The 17954-nt window shown below is 49.3% G+C and overlaps 1 protein-coding gene across 1 annotated transcript in view; it reads right to left on the reverse strand.

Moving 5' to 3' along the window:
* The window catches only part of ACVRL1 (activin A receptor like type 1), a 226429-nt gene extending 208937 nt beyond the window's left edge, over positions 1 to 17492 (reverse strand). Inside the window, exon 1 of the mRNA XM_069653897.1 lies at positions 16376 to 17492. The gene's annotated coding sequence lies outside the window, so the exon portion shown is untranslated. The remainder of the gene's footprint in view (positions 1 to 16375) is intronic.
* Between the last annotated feature and the right edge of the window lie 462 nt (positions 17493 to 17954).

Here is a 17954-nt window from a genome sequence, read left to right on the forward strand (position 1 = left end):
ACTGTGTCCGACTTCGAGGAACTGGGGTGAACCCTTCTTCCTCACCAAAGGCTTGTCATTTTCTTCCTTCCCTCTTATAACTTTTGCCTCCCTTTGTGACAATATCTAAGTACTCCTGGCAATCTTGAATCGTGAACTGTTCTAACCGTGCGATCCTCGGCAACAGGACCCCTGTTACATTTGACACTGGCGCAGGCCTTTTGACTTTTATCTATTGGTTAGAAGGTGCCCTCTGATTCTATCTGCCTTGACAAAAGTATTGCCTATGATTTTTATCCCCAATTTTCTTGTGTAAATTCATGTGCTAAGTGTGTTTGACTTTGGTTACATTTCTCCCCGCGGATACGCTTATCAAGACCGAAGTGACATTACTGTCAAAAAATGATCGCATATGTACTCCCGGTAACGTCTTTGTTTCACAACACCGGTTTGTCAAATCCCAATGTAATTACCTTGAATTGTTCTGCACAAGGGGAATTGGTTGTGTGTAGTATATTTGAAGTGTGGTTTTATTTTAATAAAAGTGAAGTGTTTTATGAACAGATGGTTTAAAAATAGGTACTTACATTTTTTAACCAGAAACCTTGATTCAGTGTTTGCTTGAGTCACAGTAATTGTAGTCCTTTGTGTAATCTCTACTACTGCTCATTTGCTCTTGAGATAAGTCTGGCTGCTCAGCCATTGCTACCACTCTTTCTGTGTAGTACAGGCTTGTACCAAAGGTGAAATTGTATTACCACTTGTAGTCTTAATTGTGTGAATTGGTCCCTAAGGGTACTGCATATGATTCTGCCTAACAAGCATCAGAAGAAAATGTCGTCACTTGCATTGTGGCCCCATGTACTAAAAAACCGATCCCGGGCTCCTCTCTTTGCCTTTGCACCATTGGGGCCGCAACAGTGGTAGAAGTTCAATGGAGCGTCTCAATCCGTAACAACATGCCCCTTTACCCAGAATGCTTCTGAAGATAAATCTAGCCAAGTAGCGGTAACATAAGGCCAAAACCCTTCTAGCAAATGAGGCCACAGCAGCAGAAAGGAAACCGGAACCCGCCCACCATAGATTGCGACCGCAGCCTTCACACAGTTCCATTGGCTCTCTTTGCTAAACCCTCCTAGAATAACACAGACATGATACGATGGACCGCCTGGCCTGTAGAGGCACACTGGGCGCCATGTCTGTTATGCATAACAACATTGGAGCTTATAATGGGCTTCAAAACCGAGACCCCTGTGACCGTCATGGAGATCTGCCAGCCAACCGACCCACCCAGCATTCTTCCATCTGCCAGCCAACCTACCCACCCAACATTCTTCCATCTGCCAGCCAACCGACCCACCCAGCATTCTTCCATCTGCCAGCCAACCTACCCACCCAACATTCTTCCATCTGCCAGCCAACCGACCCACCCAGCATTCTTCCGACACTTTCAGCCAACTCTTGACCCCACTCAAATACTATACATAGCTCCGCCCCCAGCGCTTCCACCTGACCACTTGCATACCCTTCACCACACCCCTATGCAGACCCCTTTTACACAGTGGCTGGAGGCCCCATGGCCTGAAGGTAAAGTGTGACTATCTCCTCGGCCTGCACAAATTGATCTGCAATGCTAACACCGCCCACCTGTGCGAATGCTTTCACGCTATGCCGCTTGCTTTCTGGGGCCAGGAAGCAGCATCCGTGCACACATTGACCTCCGTGCAACCAGGACCATCAACAGGATCCGCATCAGCCCCCCCCACACTCCATCCCACTTAGAACCCCCTCTTCCTCATCTTGCAGGGCCGTGTGCAACCAGGCCACCAAAAGGGAGAGGTGCGCTGTACAAGACCTCTTCACATTGCAAAACCCCAGCCTTGATTGGCACGAGCTAACCCCCGACTGTGGCACGCGCGACTCCTTTGATAAACCAGTAAATATCACCACACTATCCCCCCCACCCCCTCCTGTGAGCCCCTCTCCAGAGAGATAAAGGAAGTGTTCCTCCCACAGAGTATCCCCAGGCAGGACATGCAAGCGGAGTTACCATGGAATGCTAGGGGTTTCAATAATAAATAAGTAATCCCGAGTATACTGTCATGCCTTTCAGTGTCAAGTGCATAATGCAGGAATCACCACCAATCAAAGAAAACAACCAACAGCGAGACCCTCACAAATCCCCCACAGCAATTTAGAGGGAAGAATGCTGGGGTGAAGAATTTCGAGTGCCACAGGGGCAGGGCATTGAGGAGACCATGGGTATGAAGTGAAATTGTGCAACGCTATTTGTTGTCAAATGGATACATGTTTCCCAAGATGCCTTGCGCATGTTACACATGCATCACCATCTTGCTTATCACTAGAGTGGGGGTAATGGGATACCTCTTTCTGAAGGACACGTTGTACCACTTATTGTCTACACAATCAAAACACTCTATAACTCATATATGTTGTAAAAAATACGAGTTTAAAAATAACCAAATTGCATTTAGCTATTCCATGAACTAGCCCCTGGCAGAAGTTGTGACTGAGAGAGGAGGGATTCGCCTCAGGTCATTTCTACAGTGTTATAGGGTCGCCTCCCTCTGTCTCAACATGGCGGCTCCGGGGTGCGCCACCCTCCCCTGCTGCTCCGCCGGGAGCAGTCGGTGCCTCTATGCTACCCTTCTGCCGCGTCCGCCCGCAGAGCCTTGCTCAAGCGCCCCACTCACTTGCCACTCACTTGCAGGAACAAGCCTCCGCCTGGACCCAACCCTCGGCTACCGAGGGACACACCCCAAGCAGGCCTTGGCTGGGCTTCAAGTCAAGTGGCGTTGCACACTTTCCCCCTGGAAGTCTGCCGGCGAAGTGGAAGTGGGGGCAGGAAGGGGAAGAGGCAAGGTGGGGGGTGGGCCGAGATACGTACAAGGCCGAGGTAACAACCTGGAGCCTTTGTCACAGAGAAATGCACAGCTGAACCTATCCCCAGATCCTTGCTCATCTAGAAGAGGCACAGAGCAGATAATAAAGGGAGGGGAGCAGGGGGGTATTAGAGAGTTTCCCTTTCTTCTGCGGCGCATGAATAAATACAAGTCACTGGAAATTAATTGTCATTTTAAATAGTGAATGTAACCTGCGTGGGACTGAACAGCAGCAGCAGTGCGCAGGTCAGGGTGTATCTCTGTAGGTGCATCAGCATCAGCAGTAGTGTGAGGGTCAGGGTGTATCTCTGTAGGTGCATCAGCAGTAGTGTGAGGGTCAGAGTGTATCTCTGTAGGTGCATCAGCATCAGCAGTAGTGTGAGGGCCAGGGTGTATCTCTGTATTTGCCTCGGCATCAGCAGTAGTGTGAGGGTCAGGGTGTATCTCTGTAGTGTCTCAGCATCAGCATCAGGGTGTGAGTCAGAGTGCACCTCTGCAGGTGGAACAGCAGCCCTATGAGGGTCAGGATGGATCTCTTTAACTGTCACAGCATCAATGTGAGGGTCAGAGTTGATCTTTGTAGTGCACCAGCAGTAGTGTGAGCTTCAGGGTGTATCTCTGCAGTTGCAACAGCATTAGCAGCAGTGGGGGGTCAGGGCAGACCTCAGTAGGTGCCTCGGCAGTAGTGGAGGGTCAAGATGGATCTCTGTAGGTGCCTCAGCATCAGCAGTAGGGTGAGGGTCTTGGTGGATCTCTGTAGGTGCCTCAGCATCAGCAGTAGTGTGAGGGTCAGGGTTTATCTCTGCAGGCACATCAGCAGTAGTGTGAGGGTTTCATCTTTGTACATGCCTTAGTATCAGAAGTCGTGTGAGGATCAGGGTGGATCTAGGTAGGTGCCTTAACAGTAGTGTGGGGGTCAGAGAGGATCTGTGTAAGTGCCTCAGCATCAGTAGTAGTGTGAGGGAATGGGGAAGATCTCTGTAGGTGCCTTGGCAGTAGTGGAGGGTCAAGGTGGCTCTCCGTAGGCACATCAGCAGTAGTGTGAGGGTTTCATCTCTGTAGATTCCTTAGTATAAGCAGTTGTGTGCGGGTCACGGTGGATCTCTGCAGGTGCTTCAGCATCAGTAGTAGCGTGAGGGTAAGGGACGATCTCTTTAGGCACCTCCACATAAGCAGTAGCAAGAGGGTAAGGGAGGATCTCTGTAAGCACCTCTGCACCAGTAGTAGCATGAGGGTAAGAGAAGGTCTCTTTAGGCACCTTCGCATGAGCAGTAGCGAGAGGGTAAGTGAGGACCTCTGTAGGCACCTCACCACCAGTAGTAGCATGAGGGTAAGGGACGATCTCTTTAGGCACCTCCGCATAAGCAGTAGTGAGAGGGTAAGGGAGGATCTCGGTAGGCACCTCAGCATCAGTAATAGTGTGAGGGTGCATTCCTGTAGATGCCTCAGCATCAGCAGTAGTGTCCGGGTGGATCTTTGTTTTGGTCCCTTGATGTCCCATGGAAACAATGATAAAGGTGGGCAAATGCACTCTGGTTTAGCTCCTCCTCTGTATGTATGATGCTCACATACTTTGAATTGTGACACATATTTTTGTAGAGATGTGCAATATTTCGGTGTGTTGGATCATTCCACTGTTTTATGGTGGCACTATGCAACTGCAACTGCTTAGTATCAATGTCTCTGCTTCCCACTGAGAAATTCTCGTAGCGCCCCATTTGAGGGTAGGCAACCCTACCGAGAGGTGTAGGTATGGCCTCTTGAAAACAATGAACCCTCTTTCCCTTCTACTGGTAAACCTTTGGATTCCCTTTCTTTCATCACGTCTGATCACTCCATAACTAAACGACTAGTTATCAATTATTTGAACTAAAGGCTAATCAAACCTTTTGTTCCCACTCCCACTCCCAGTCCTCTGCTCCTGGTACTAGCTCTTTGTTCCCCAGAGGTAGCCACTACTTGTTGAGTGATGCCTTTTTAAAAAAAACTGCAATCCACTGTGAGACCCTCAGGTGCTCAAAATGTCAAATGTGTCAATGCTGGGTTCTGAACTACCCACCACCATGTGGATTGGGACAGCATTCTTCTTGGAATATCTCTTCAGGAAGCACCAAGAGCAGCACAAGTACGTTTTGCCATGCATAGGGCTTAATTCTGCTTTGAGAGTATTCAGTATCACTGATTTTGATTTGATGGTGAGGCCAGAATTAATTTGGTGGCTGGTTTCTTCTTGATTGTTGCAACTTAATTGTAGCCCTCGTTGCCTGTGTGGTACTTTGCTCTTATGTCTGTCTATGCTCATTAAGGCTCCTCGTTTATGGTATTTATTTTTCAACACTTCCGTCTGTGTTTTATCCACATTATGTTTTTGTGCTTTCGGTGCTTGGATGCCGGCATCTGGACATGCAGAGAGGAGGCCTTGCTCAGGGAAGATCCATGCAACTGGAGCTTGCCCGGAATCAGAACTGAATCGCTGTTCTGCAGCGAGTACATCCTGGTTAGAGGTCATGGCCAACATGGAGCAGCTTGGTGAATTTGCTACTGACCCGTAACCAAATCACTTATCGATTTCTTTCTCTACTCTTCTTTTTTTGTGTATAGCTGCACCACTGAATGCTGTTTTCATTGTATTTTATGTTGACAATTTAATTAAAATACTTTAAACTAAAAAGTCAGGATCCGTATTTAGTGTAAAACAAAATCTCCCCTCCTGCTGTTGCGTGTTAGCAACCTATCTGAAGCCATTCAAACACCTCCAAGGGGAAAATGATTCGTTTTAGGACTCTCTGGTATCTTACTTTGCACTGACATTGACCTGAAAGCAGTGCTTTAAGTGGGGTAAGAAATTGAGGGGGGGGTCCTCGTTTGGGGGCGTGGCTTCCATGGTGGGCGTGGCCTAAAACGTGCACAAATCATTGTAAGGTGCGCAAACAAATATATAAATGTATGTGAGCATTTATATATTTGTATGCACACTACTATGGTTTGTGTACCTTTCAAGCCTTATAAACATACCAATGTTACGTATTTTTAGGTTTATAAAAAGGTGGCTTGAAAAGTGCACAAACCATAGTAATTTACGCACACTTGTGTGCTTACCTTACTATGGTTTGTGCACTTTTCAAGCCACCTTTTATAAGCATAGAGATTTATAACATATTTCTATGTTTATAAAAGACGGCTTGAAACGTAAACAATTCAAGGCATCTTTTATAAAGCGTTGAGGACGGACAAAACCCGAGGTGGCTTTGTCCATCGACAAAGCTTTATAAAAGATGCCTTGAATTGTGCACGTTTCAAGCGGTCTTTTATAAACATAGAAATATTTCTACGTTTATAAAAGATGGCTTGAAACGTATACAATTCAAGGCATCTTTTATAAAGCTTTGCCAACGGAGATAGACGCCTCGGGCTCTGTGATCTCTGCTCTGAGCAGATAGATCACTGAGCCCGAGGCGCCTTTCACCCTCTGCGAACCCGCGGGCTCCATGATCTAATCTGCATATTAGATCATGGCGCCCACAGGTTCGCTGAGGGTCAAACAAAGGAACTGTAACTTCCCTGATGACCCCTCAGATGAGGGGCCATCAGGGAAGTTACAGTGACTGACAGAAGTGCCAGCCAGCCTCAGCAAAGCTGTGCCTGGCTGGCACTTCTGTCAGCTCGCCTGAAATTAAACTGGCGGGCGCATCTCCCGTCGCGGCTTAGGCCGCGGCGGGATAATGCATCCCGCCAATGTTGTGTGGGATGGGGGGCCCCGGCAGGGCCCCGGCTCAGTCCCACTTTTTGGAGACTGCCAGGGCCCGGCCCCGGCAGGCCCCGGCCCACTTTAAGCACTGCCTGAAAGGCATGATTGACAGCTTGGAATAACAAGCAAGAGTTTTTCTTTAATTAAACAAATAAATACTGAAAGAAAACAGATACACATCTATATTTGTGTACAAATCAGTAAAAATGGAAAACTGGGAGTTTTTCATTATAATTACAGGTACATGTTTGTCTTCGAAAGTAATATATGTAGTCCAAAAACATATTACAGGGGTAACATTTTCAAGTTGCAAGCTATTAGCCAGGCATAAAGAGTCTCTGCACCTTCATTATCTACATTTTCACAGTACATAATTCCTTACTCGTCAAGAGTTAAATATCACTAGCCAATGGCAAATGCACATTTTGAGGCCAGATAAATGTGGCTGTACATGAGAGAGTACCTGCCACAGCTACGAAACCAGGCAGCCAGCCAGAGAACACGGGTACATATCACACTCCATGCTTATGGAAGATAGCTGAAGGCAAGGTCACCCACCTGCACACATCTGCAACCATACACCACTCCCAATGACACATCGCACAACACCTCTGCCGTTAGAATGCAGCTACCCCACAGCAAAAATGTGGTCTAGCTGGACGCATAATGAGTTCTATTACTCTCGCATACTCTCTTCTCAACTTCAAAGCAGCCATCCTCTTGCCAGCTCGATATGGGTAGCTAGTAGGGACCTGGCCACCTCTACCCAACTTCGCTTTGACCAAAATGCACACACGGATTCTAAACTCCACTGATCAATTTTCCCAAACCTTCAATTGCAGTCCCCCGAGGGTGTTCACCTACAGTGCTTTGAGGTCATACTAATCGGATAAAGGCACTAAACAAATGACTAATTACATTGCAAGCTTTGTGGATCCGCCATTTTACAATGGGGAGCTTGGCCTGGGCTTGTCTTCTGCAGGAGGAGCTCGCTCCTCTGAAGGCAGTCCTTCATGTTCTGGCCTGGTTGGTTGCTGGTTTTTGCTCTGTCAGACAACTGAGGCCATTGTGGATTTGAATTTCCTTAAAGCAGGTTTGGGCTCTGACTTTATCAGTCGGTAAAGGCTTTTGGGGGCCCTGAACGTAGCCGTGTATAAGGTCAGTGTAGCCTCTGATTTCAGTAGCAGCAAAGGTTAATCGAAGCCTTAATTTCAACTATCAATAAAGGTTAACGAGGGCTCTGATTTCAGAAACCAGAAATGGCTAATAGTTTGGCCTAGTTTCCGCTCCAGCTTTAGTTTAGGGTAGCAGTTAGTGTCGCCCCTCGTTTCAGCAGTCTGTAAAGACTTGTCTGAGCCCTCATTTCAACCATTGTTAAAGGCTAGTGTAGGCCTTGATTGTATACCTTAGTTAAGATGACTGTGGGCTCTGCGTTTATTAGCCAGGAAGACTTCTTGGAGTTCTGAAATAAACAGTCAGTAAAACAAAGCTTGGGTCCTGATTTGGGCAGTTTGTGATTCTCGGGTGACCACTGATTTCAGACGGTTGGCCTGGATCAGATTTCAGCAGTTGGCATAGCTGTGGTGGGCTCTTATTTCAGCAGAGGGAAATGGGGGAGCCAAGTTCTAATGTTAGTGGTCAGTAAGGAAACAAGGCTAGATTGAGCCCTCAGAGAAAAGGCTAGTGCGAGCTGGGGCTTCGGTAGTAGGCGAAGACTAGCATGGTTCCAGATGTCAGCAGTCGGCCAATGGCGTTGTAGGCTAGTTTAGCAGAATGAAAGGCTAAGCTTGACTTTCATTTTGGCAGGGTGTAAGGCTAGTGTGGGCCTGAGTTCAGCAGTCGGTGAATAGGGCGTGCACAGACTTAGATCACATTAGCCCTCAAAGATGGAGTCTGCATCCATTTCAGGATCCCCAACAACCAGCGGGACCTGCGATTTCAGCAGGGAAAAGTCTAGAGCTGCTTTTGATTTTACCAGCCCCTGTGGCTAGTGTGAGCTGGGATTTCACCACAGAAAAGGCTAGAGCTGCTTTTGATTTTACCAGCCCCTGTGGCTAGTGTGAGCTGGGATTTCACCACAGAAAAGGCTAGAGCTGCTTTTGATTTTAGCAGCCCCTGTGGCTAGTGTGAGCTGGGATTTCACCACAGAAAAGGCTAGAGCTGCTTTTTATTTTAGCAGCCCCTGTGGCTAGAGTGAGCTGGGATTTCAGCAGGGAAAAGGATAGAGCTGCTCTTGATGTTAGCATCCCCTGTAGCTAGTGTGAGCTGGGATTCACCACGGAAAAGGCTAGAGCTGCTTTTGATTTTATCAGCCGTATGGCTAGTGTGAGCTGGGATTTCAGCGGCGAAAAGGCTAGAGCTGCTTTTGATGTTAGCAGCCCCTGTGGCTAGTGTGTGCCAGGAGTTCACCATGGAAAAGGCTAGAGCTGCTTTTGATGTTAGCAGCCCCTGTGGCTAGTGTGTGCCGGGAGTTCACAATGGAAAAGGCTAGAGCTGCTTTTGATGTTAGCATCCCCTGTGGCTAGTGTGAGCTGGGATTCACCACGGAAAAGGCTAGAGCTGCTTTTGATTTTAGCAGCCCCTGTGGCTAGTGTGAGCTGGGATTCACCACGGAAAAGGCTAGAGCTGCTTTTTATTTTAGCAGCCCCTGTGGCTAGTGTGAGCTGGGATTTCACCAGGAAAAAGGATAGAGCTGCTTTTGATTTTATCAGCCGTGTGGCTAGTGTGAGCTGGGATTTCAGCAGGGAAAAGGCTAGAGCTGCTTTTTATTTTAGCAGCCCCTGTGGCTAGTGTGAGCTGGGATTTCGGCAGGGAAAAGGCTGGAGCTGCTTTTGATTTTAGCAGCCCCTGTGGCTAGAGTGAGCTGGGATTTCAGCAGGGAAAAGGCTAGAGCTGCTTTTGATGTTAGCAGCCCCTGTGGCTAGTGTGTGCCAGGAGTTCACCATGGAAAAGGCTAGAGCTGCTTTTGATGTTAGCAGCCCCTGTGGCTAGTGTGTGCCGGGAGTTCACAATGGAAAAGGCTGGAGCTGCTTTTGATTTTAGCAGCCCCTGTGGCTAGAGTGAGCTGGGATTTCAGCAGGGAAAAGGCTAGAGCTGCTTTTGATGTTAGCAGCCCCTGTGGCTAGTGTGTGCCAGGAGTTCACCATGGAAAAGGCTAGAGCTGCTTTTGATGTTAGCAGCCCCTGTGGCTAGTGTGTGCCGGGAGTTCACAATGGAAAAGGCTAGAGCTGCTTTTGATGTTAGCATCCCCTGTGGCTAGTGTGAGCTGGGATTCACCACGGAAAAGGCTAGAGCTGCTTTTGATTTTAGCAGCCCCTGTGGCTAGTGTGAGCTGGGATTCACCACGGAAAAGGCTAGAGCTGCTTTTGATTTTAGCAGCCCCTGTGGCTAGTGTGAGCTGGGATTCACCACGGAAAAGGCTAGAGCTGCTTTTTATTTTAGCAGCCCCTGTGGCTAGTGTGAGCTGGGATTTCACCAGGAAAAAGGATAGAGCTGCTTTTGATTTTATCAGCCGTGTGGCTAGTGTGAGCTGGGATTTCAGCAGGGAAAAGGCTAGAGCTGCTTTTTATTTTAGCAGCCCCTGTGGCTAGTGTGAGCTGGGATTTCGGCAGGGAAAAGGCTGGAGATGCTTTTGATTTTAGCAGCCCCTGTGGCTAGAGTGAGCTGGGATTTCAGCAGGGAAAAGGCTAGAGCTGCTTTTGATGTTAGCAGCCCCTGTGGCTAGTGTGTGCCAGGAGTTCACCATGGAAAAGGCTGGAGCCGCTTTTGATTTTAGCCGCCCTGTGGCTAGTGTGAGCTGGGATTTCTCTAGAGAAAAGGACACAGCTTCTTTTGATTTTAGCAGCCCATGTGGCTAGTGTGAGCTGGGATTTTAGCAATCGCTAAGGTTAGTTTGGGCTTTAATTTAAAGAACACATAAAGCATGGGCAGGCTTTGGTTTTAGGAACACGCAAAGTTAGGGAGGGCTTTGATTTTAGGGACATGTAACGCTAGGTTGGGCTCTCATTTTAGGTACAAGATTTAAGGGAAGGCGAGGGTGGGCTCTGCTTTTAGGGACAAAGCTAGGGTGTGCTCTGATTTTAGGGACTTGTAAAGCTAGGGTGGGCTCAGAATTTAGGGACAAAGCTAGGATGAGCTCTGATTTAGGGACTTGTACGGCTAGGGTAGGTTCTAATTTTAGGGACTTGTATAGCTAGGGTGAGCTCTGATTTGGGGTCATGTAAAGCTAGGGGGGCTCTGATTTTAGGGACAAAGCTAGGGTGAGCTCTGATTTTAGAGACATGTAAAGCTAGGGTGGGCTATGATTTTACGGACAAAGCTAGGGTGAGCTCTTATTTTAGGGACTTGTAAGGCTAGGGTGGGTTCTGATTTGATAGACAATTACAGCTAGTGTGGTCTCTGATTTGTGTGATAGGTACGGCTAGTGTGGGCTGTGATTTGAGTGACACATACGGCTAGTCTGAGCTCTGATTTGAGTAACACATAGCTAGTGTGGGCTGTGATTTGAGTGACACATACGGCTAGTGGGGCCCCTGTTTGAGCGATAGTTATGGCTAGAGTGGGCTCTGATTTGATAGACACGTATGGCTAGTGTGAGCTCTGATTTCAACAGAGGCTAAGCAACTGTTTATCCCAGACTCTGCGTCTCGCTAAGATGGTTATCAAAGCCACAAATGTCCTGAACGTTTCTGCTTAGAAAGTTATGAACCTCTGTTCTCGCAGGGCCAAAGTAAACACAGACATTCCACCCCTCCCCTTTCCCGCTCCCCCCATTCATTCTGATTGAACAGACCTTGGGACTTCTAAATGTGGCTCTCATCTGTGTCTTTTAACCCATTTTTTTCAAAATAAATGTTGATGTCTTCTGTTTCCTGCCATTCAGTAGCAGGCCCCCGCCCGTCGCCATAGCAGCCATGACAGGAATCAAGATAGGAGATGTTGGCTCCGATGGGCCAGTGAGTCACGCACACAGGAGTGAGTGCTCCGCCGCGGCCTGCTACCAGAGCACCAGCAAAGCGGTGCTGCGCTGAGGGCGCCCTTCTAGAGGTGCCATTTCAAAGAGAGAGAAAAGCATCGAGGCAGGCAATAAAATGGGAAGAAGGGATATTCTAAAAAACCCAACTAGATATTGTCTGAAGGGACGTTAGCTAAAAAGACTAATGCAGTGTGTGCGTGCGTGCGTGCGTGCGTGCGTGCGTGCGTTCGTGCGTGTTTATGTGGCGCCAAGGGTACAATAGAGTGTTTATCCAAAAGAAAACAAGTCTATACCTGAATTAGGGCAAGGGTAAGGGGACAAATGCAGGGGAAAGGAGGAGGGGCAGTGGTGGAAATGGAAAATATGTGGTAGGGGATCCCACAACACAAGGGCCGGGGTGGGGAGGAGTTTGAGGTAGGCGGTGGTGACTGAGGGGCATGGTCTAGATGGGGCGGGGCTCGTAGTGGACATCCAGCAATGCTGGACTACTTAAAAAATACATTTAAAACAAAAAGCCTGCCCGGCAGCATTGCCTTTTACCGCCGGCTTTGGCACTGGTGTGTAATGCACAATGCTCGCTGCATGTACAACTGAAAGGAATCAGTCGAGAGCCAGCCCAATGACCAGCACTGGGGAGGGGACAGTGCATGGGATACCTAGAATAAATAAAACAATAATAACAAATACGGCCAGCTGGTGGCAAGTGCAAGTGCAAAGGGTAAGTGCAGACATCAGGTACAAGGGCTGGGAGGGGGACTGTGGGGATGCAGAGAACAGTCCCCAAGTGCGGGGGTTGCCAGGGAGGCAGTGCAGGTGTGCAACTGGCAGGGGAGGTGACCTGGGCCCGAGATCAGAGGGTGGCCAGGTCGCCATATGATATATGTGCTATTCTCTGTGGCACCACACAGACATATGCCTCTCATCATATATATGTATATACCCATAGGAAGGGTTGTTTTGGAGTGGCTTATAACTTTGGTGCTGTTCGACGAATATTAGGAAAGTCCTTTTGAGCCATGTCACACATTCCACAAAGCCACCTAGTAGCCATCACTGGAAGTTCACCTCCAGTTCTGAGCCAAACCAGCACGGCATTGTGGGTATGCAAATTAGCTCAAATGTAAACCTCTTTCTCCAGGAAATTGTCTTTTTCTAAGAGGGCAGTGCCATCACTAGTAGACAATGAATACCAGACCCACGCAGTTTCCCTACGTCCTTCACACCATCGAATCTATTTCAACCCCAAACAAGCCAAAGCAATCTGCTCCTTTCCGTGGAGGCCCACCCCCGTCGACCTACGACTCATCCTACTGGAGTATGTATGCTAAAAGGGGGAACAATAACAGCATTCCCTGTACAGAACGCGTACGCACCTACATGTGCCTACCTAGTCACCACATGAACGGGCGCACCCTTATTCGGGAACCCATGATGTTGAGTGTGTGATAAAATGCAGGTGCTCCCCAAGCCCACCGCTGCCTTAGAAACATGCATATGTGACATTAACATTGAGTATTTGAGAATGCTTCTAAAGTAGAATTAGGGCACGTCTAGTACACATTTAAACATAATGAATCATATAAAAAGTTAAAGCGTGCATCTCTTGTGGAAGTTAGATTTGCGGGGCGCTGGGCACTCGCTCCTGGTTCCCCAGCGTTAGGTCCTGCCTATTGGGTGATGTCCGAAACCCAGGATTGAGCTCCTGCTCATTGAATCTTAATTCCGAACCCTGAAATGCCTGTACATCACCCCAATGTGTGCAGCCTTCTCTGCACGCACAATGGCCTATCAGCCTGCTCAGTGCCAGGATTCCCATATCTGAATCGTACGCATGCCCGTGATTGTGGTGTGCCCCGGTAGTCCTCTCTGTCAGCCCTACCATCTGTGGGCCGTGCTGGCCTCAGGTTTCACTCCTAGGTGAACACCAAGCACCTGTCCCGTTTGGTTGAGGGTCTCAAAAGTAACATCTGCCTATCCTCGGGTTGCATTGGTGCCGATGGCCCAAACAGGTGAAGACTAAATGCAGACTGGACAGATGTGCTTGGTACGTGTGATAGTGCAGACCTATGGGGCAGTACCCTTGCCCCCTGACATGGAGTCTACACCCTTCTGGTGCCATCCCACCGGAAACCTGTTTTTTTTTTATTTCCAGGTCCTCCGGTGAAGGCGGTGCTGGTGCTTGCATTTACAAGAACCCTTTTGCAGGGAAAGATCGCCCGTTCCGTCTCCTGAGTCGTGTTGTCGCCGCGGTCTTCAGACCTGCGTAGGGCAGCTGGTCCTATCCGGGTCTACCCGAGTACCTTCTCCGGGGCATACAGATAATTCTGCAGCTCGCCTGGTTTCCAGAGCAGGCATCAGGGCGCACATAGGACCCCTCTTCTGCTCCCCCTGCACGACATTCCGGTCAGGCAACCTATTAAAGTTTAGAAACACTTGTGTACAGGCGCATTATAAATGACTTATCATATATCATTCTGTGTCGGGCCGCAACTCCAGCTTGGAAACTACGAACTCTCGCCTTCTCATTTTAAAAGTTGGTTAGTTAATTTCATGCCTGGCCCCAGCCTTCTGGAATTCTCTAACTCGCCATCGTTGCTCTATGGAATCCCATCTCTTGGTCAGTGAGATCTGGTTCTTTGCTCAGTAGATTAGAAGCCACTCCTGTCTGCTCCTCTCTGCGTGGTTGAAGGCCCCTTACCCAAGTCCCATTCCCACGTGATGGCGTCTTATACTATACACCAGCATTCTCACCACATTTGAGAGAAAGGTTGGAGAGGGAGAAAAAGTGTGTGTGTTTGTAAGGTTGGAAAGGGAGAAAGTGTGTGTGTGTGTTTATTTTGGTTGCACAGTGCACTGATATCACAGAGTCAGACTGAGAACATACTACAGAGTAATGGGGAAATGTCTGAACTGACCAGGGTAAGATATGAGAGGTTATTTATAACGCGGGGATCGAACCTGTATTGTTCTGTGTTGTCTTGCTTCCAAAGCAAGCACGTTGCCCCTGAGCTAGCCTCCTGATACTGGGTGGTCAACAAGGGCCATTCACTGAGTTAGTACACTGTACAGCTTGCTGCTTTGAGCCATGGTATTGACCCAATGTGCATTACAATGCAATATTGGCCACAACGTTTATGTGGCCAAAAGTAGCAAATAACATTTGGATTGTCGGCCACTGTTTTATTGCTGCCTGTAGCTATTTGGTTCTCAGCCCAACCCTTTCCAGTGTGTGCCCGTGGAATTGTGGAACGCCTGCACAGTGAGCGCGCGTCTATTGCAGAACTCCGGTAAACAGCTCGAGCCCCCAAACGTGACTACGTGCCCAGGGTACTGTATAAATAAATAAGGCGTGCACAGTGAGTGCACGGGCCCCCTATTTGATTGTGGCACAGGATTCTATAGAGAGGGCAGCAGTATCACCCCCGCGCCCATGATGCTCATATCGGACTGCGTCACGCCTGTTACAATTGCCATGTTCTAACGTGGCGACCCCCGCACTGTGAGAAGCCATTGCGCAGCGCAGACTTCATGCAAGTACATACCGCCGATATCGCAGCGCTACTCTACGCCGAGTGAGATGGGGAGGCAGCAGCTGCCCGCCCAGTGGTGTACCCAGTGGGGAGGGAGAGGGTTCAAGACAATCTATATAGAGTAAAGTTACTTTATTATGAAAGGCTGGTTTATTAGGTAATGCGGTTTGCTTCCAAGACATTGTTATAAATACATATTGTTTAAGCACATGAAATGCAAAGCAACACCTTACTAAATATCTATATCAAATAAACTGGGGAAGATGTCATATCAGCACCAAAGTGTGTGATCCTGGGCAAATCATTTAATTGCAATGTGTCTTATCTGCAGCTCTGTACGTGATTCACTTCATAGCTTATGTTAATATATCATGCTACCATAAAAAAGCCTAATGACTATAGACTTGTTCCATATATAACAATAGTGCGATTTAGGTATTTTGCACCACAAAGTTATTTGCCACTTGGCTTACTTATGGCAACTTATTCTAAAGTCCCGTCCATGGTGCCTCCAAGTATCAAAGACTGATGATGCTCTTTGCAATGTCCTTTTCTGTGAAGTCACTTCTGCTGGTGCAATCCATATGCAAATTAGGAGGTTGCAATGTATTTTGCCCCAAAATCTGGACAGAGCTGTAATAGTTGAGTTTCCCCATCTGTAATGGTCCTGCAGTTTTCTGTTTTGTTTTGTGTACGTGTTAAAATGCCATCTGCCACTAATGTTACCCAAAACGTTGATTGTGAGGTGTGAATGAGACCGTATGGAATCGCGCCCACTTCATTTGGGGGGGAAGAGGGTGGGGGGTAGCAGGACTTTTTTCGTGGCTCGCCCCCCCCCCCTCCTCCTTGCAATGCTGGATAATCGCCTGTCCACTCCATTTCGCTGCGGGGGCGGGGGAGTTGGGTGCCAAGTTTTCACGGAGGTTCCGACACACTCCCAGAAAAGTGCACATTCCATCCTCGTCACCTAAACCTGCGTTGTCTCTTTCTTAGGCATTTATGAAAGATGCTTTTAACGCAAAGCGTTCGTCCTGTTTGGGCACGCCGGTTTGATGCGGAAACACCCCTTTCAAAGCATCTAACAAAGAGGTTTGCGGATCACAGATGTGGTCTGTCCCATTGGAGCACGCCAGTTTGATGCTCTTCACACCCTTCGGGAGTATGACACGGGATATGTCCCGGCGTGTAATCAATAGAGGCGTACACACACATACGCACAGTCGCACACACACACCGATACCTGTCCGGAGTCGGCGCTGCTGGAACCGGTCCTCAGTGCACTCTGCCGGCGCGGGGCATCGGTCTTTGCCTCCTGGCTGTGAACGCTCCGCTGCTCTCTGGCCCTCTTTCTATCCCCCGCTGCTCTTCTTCTCCACTCCTTGCCTTTGCGTCTATCCCCTGCTCCCACGGCTCTCCTCTCGCCGATCCTGTCCTCTACTCTTCTGCCCTCTTCCCCATCTCTCGTCTAGCAGCGCTCCTGTCCTCCTCTTTCTTTTCCTCTCTCCTCGCTTTCCCCGCCTCCCTGCTTGCCTTGGTGGGTTGCTACAGACCCCCAGGCTGGCTGCTCTGTGGCCCGGTCCCCCGCTCTCCGTCTCTTCTATTTCCCCGCGTCTCTCTCCCCTCTCCCCATCTCGCTAGCCCGCCTCTCCAGCCTGTGGTTGTCACAGACCCCCAGGCTGGCTGCTCTGTGGCCCGTTGCCCCACTCTCCGTCTCTTCTAGTTCCCCGCGCCTCTCTCCCCTCTTCCCCTCTCGCTCGCCCGCCTCTCCAGCCTGTGGTTGTCACAGACCCCCAGGCTGGCTGCTCTGTGGCCCGTTGCCCCACTCTCCGTCTCTTCTATTTCCCCGCGTCTCTCTCCCCTCTCCCCATCTCGCTAGCCCGCCTCTCCAGCCTGTGGTTGTCACAGACCCCCAGGCTGGCTGCTCTGTGGCCCGTTGCCCCACTCTCCGTCTCTTCTAGTTCCCCGCGTCTCTCTCCCCTCTCCACCTCTCGCTCGCCCGCCTCTCCAGCCTGTGGTTGTCACAGACCCCCAGGCTGGCTGCTCTGTGGCCCGTTGCCCCACGCTCCTTCTCTTCTAGTTCCCCGCGCCTCTCTCCCCTCTTCCCCTCTCGCTCGCCCGCCTCTCCAGCCTGTGGTTGTCACAGACTCGCAGGCTTTCTGCTCTCTGGCTCGTTTTCCCCTCTCTCTGGCTTCCTCCCTCACTGAACGACCCAAGTATTATTTTTTTCTCTCACTGTAACAATCCCAGCACTTCCTGTTCCCTTTACTCAAACTCCAGGATGCGTCGCGTGACTCGGTTCCTTTTTAGGAACCCAGGAGTCATGGGAACCTGGTCTGCAACGAAAGACCAGAAATGAAACCACTGGGGTCCGCGTACGACGGACGGCGTGGCCAAGACCCGGGTGCGACGATGCCAGAGGCAGTGCCAGTACGTACGCAGAAAAACAAGCGCTGGCAAAGCCAGTAGGTCTGGATGCACGCAATGCCACCTGCGTCATCATATGCCACGCGACAGCCACGCATGCCAGGTACTGCCATCACATGGCAGAGGCAGTGTCATAAGGCCAGGTGCAGTCAGATAGGGCTATCTAGGGCCAGCAAATGCATAGGCCCAACTGCCTGAACTAGCTAGGTACACCCTCAAATGCAGGGCCCTGTGCACGCAGCACTTCCATCGAAACATTCCCTGCCGCTTGCATGGAAGGGTTCCGCCGCGACCTCAATAACATCTCTTCATGCGACAGTATGCGATTTTCTTGTGCTTGTTTGGAAAAAAATGACTATAACATTCTGTGGACAAGTTGTTTCTTTTTTTTATCA

This window comes from Ambystoma mexicanum, chromosome 3q, assembly GCF_040938575.1.
Source record: "Ambystoma mexicanum isolate Mex_15411 chromosome 3q, UKY_AmexF1_1, whole genome shotgun sequence".
Lineage (NCBI taxonomy): Eukaryota > Metazoa > Chordata > Amphibia > Caudata > Ambystomatidae > Ambystoma > Ambystoma mexicanum.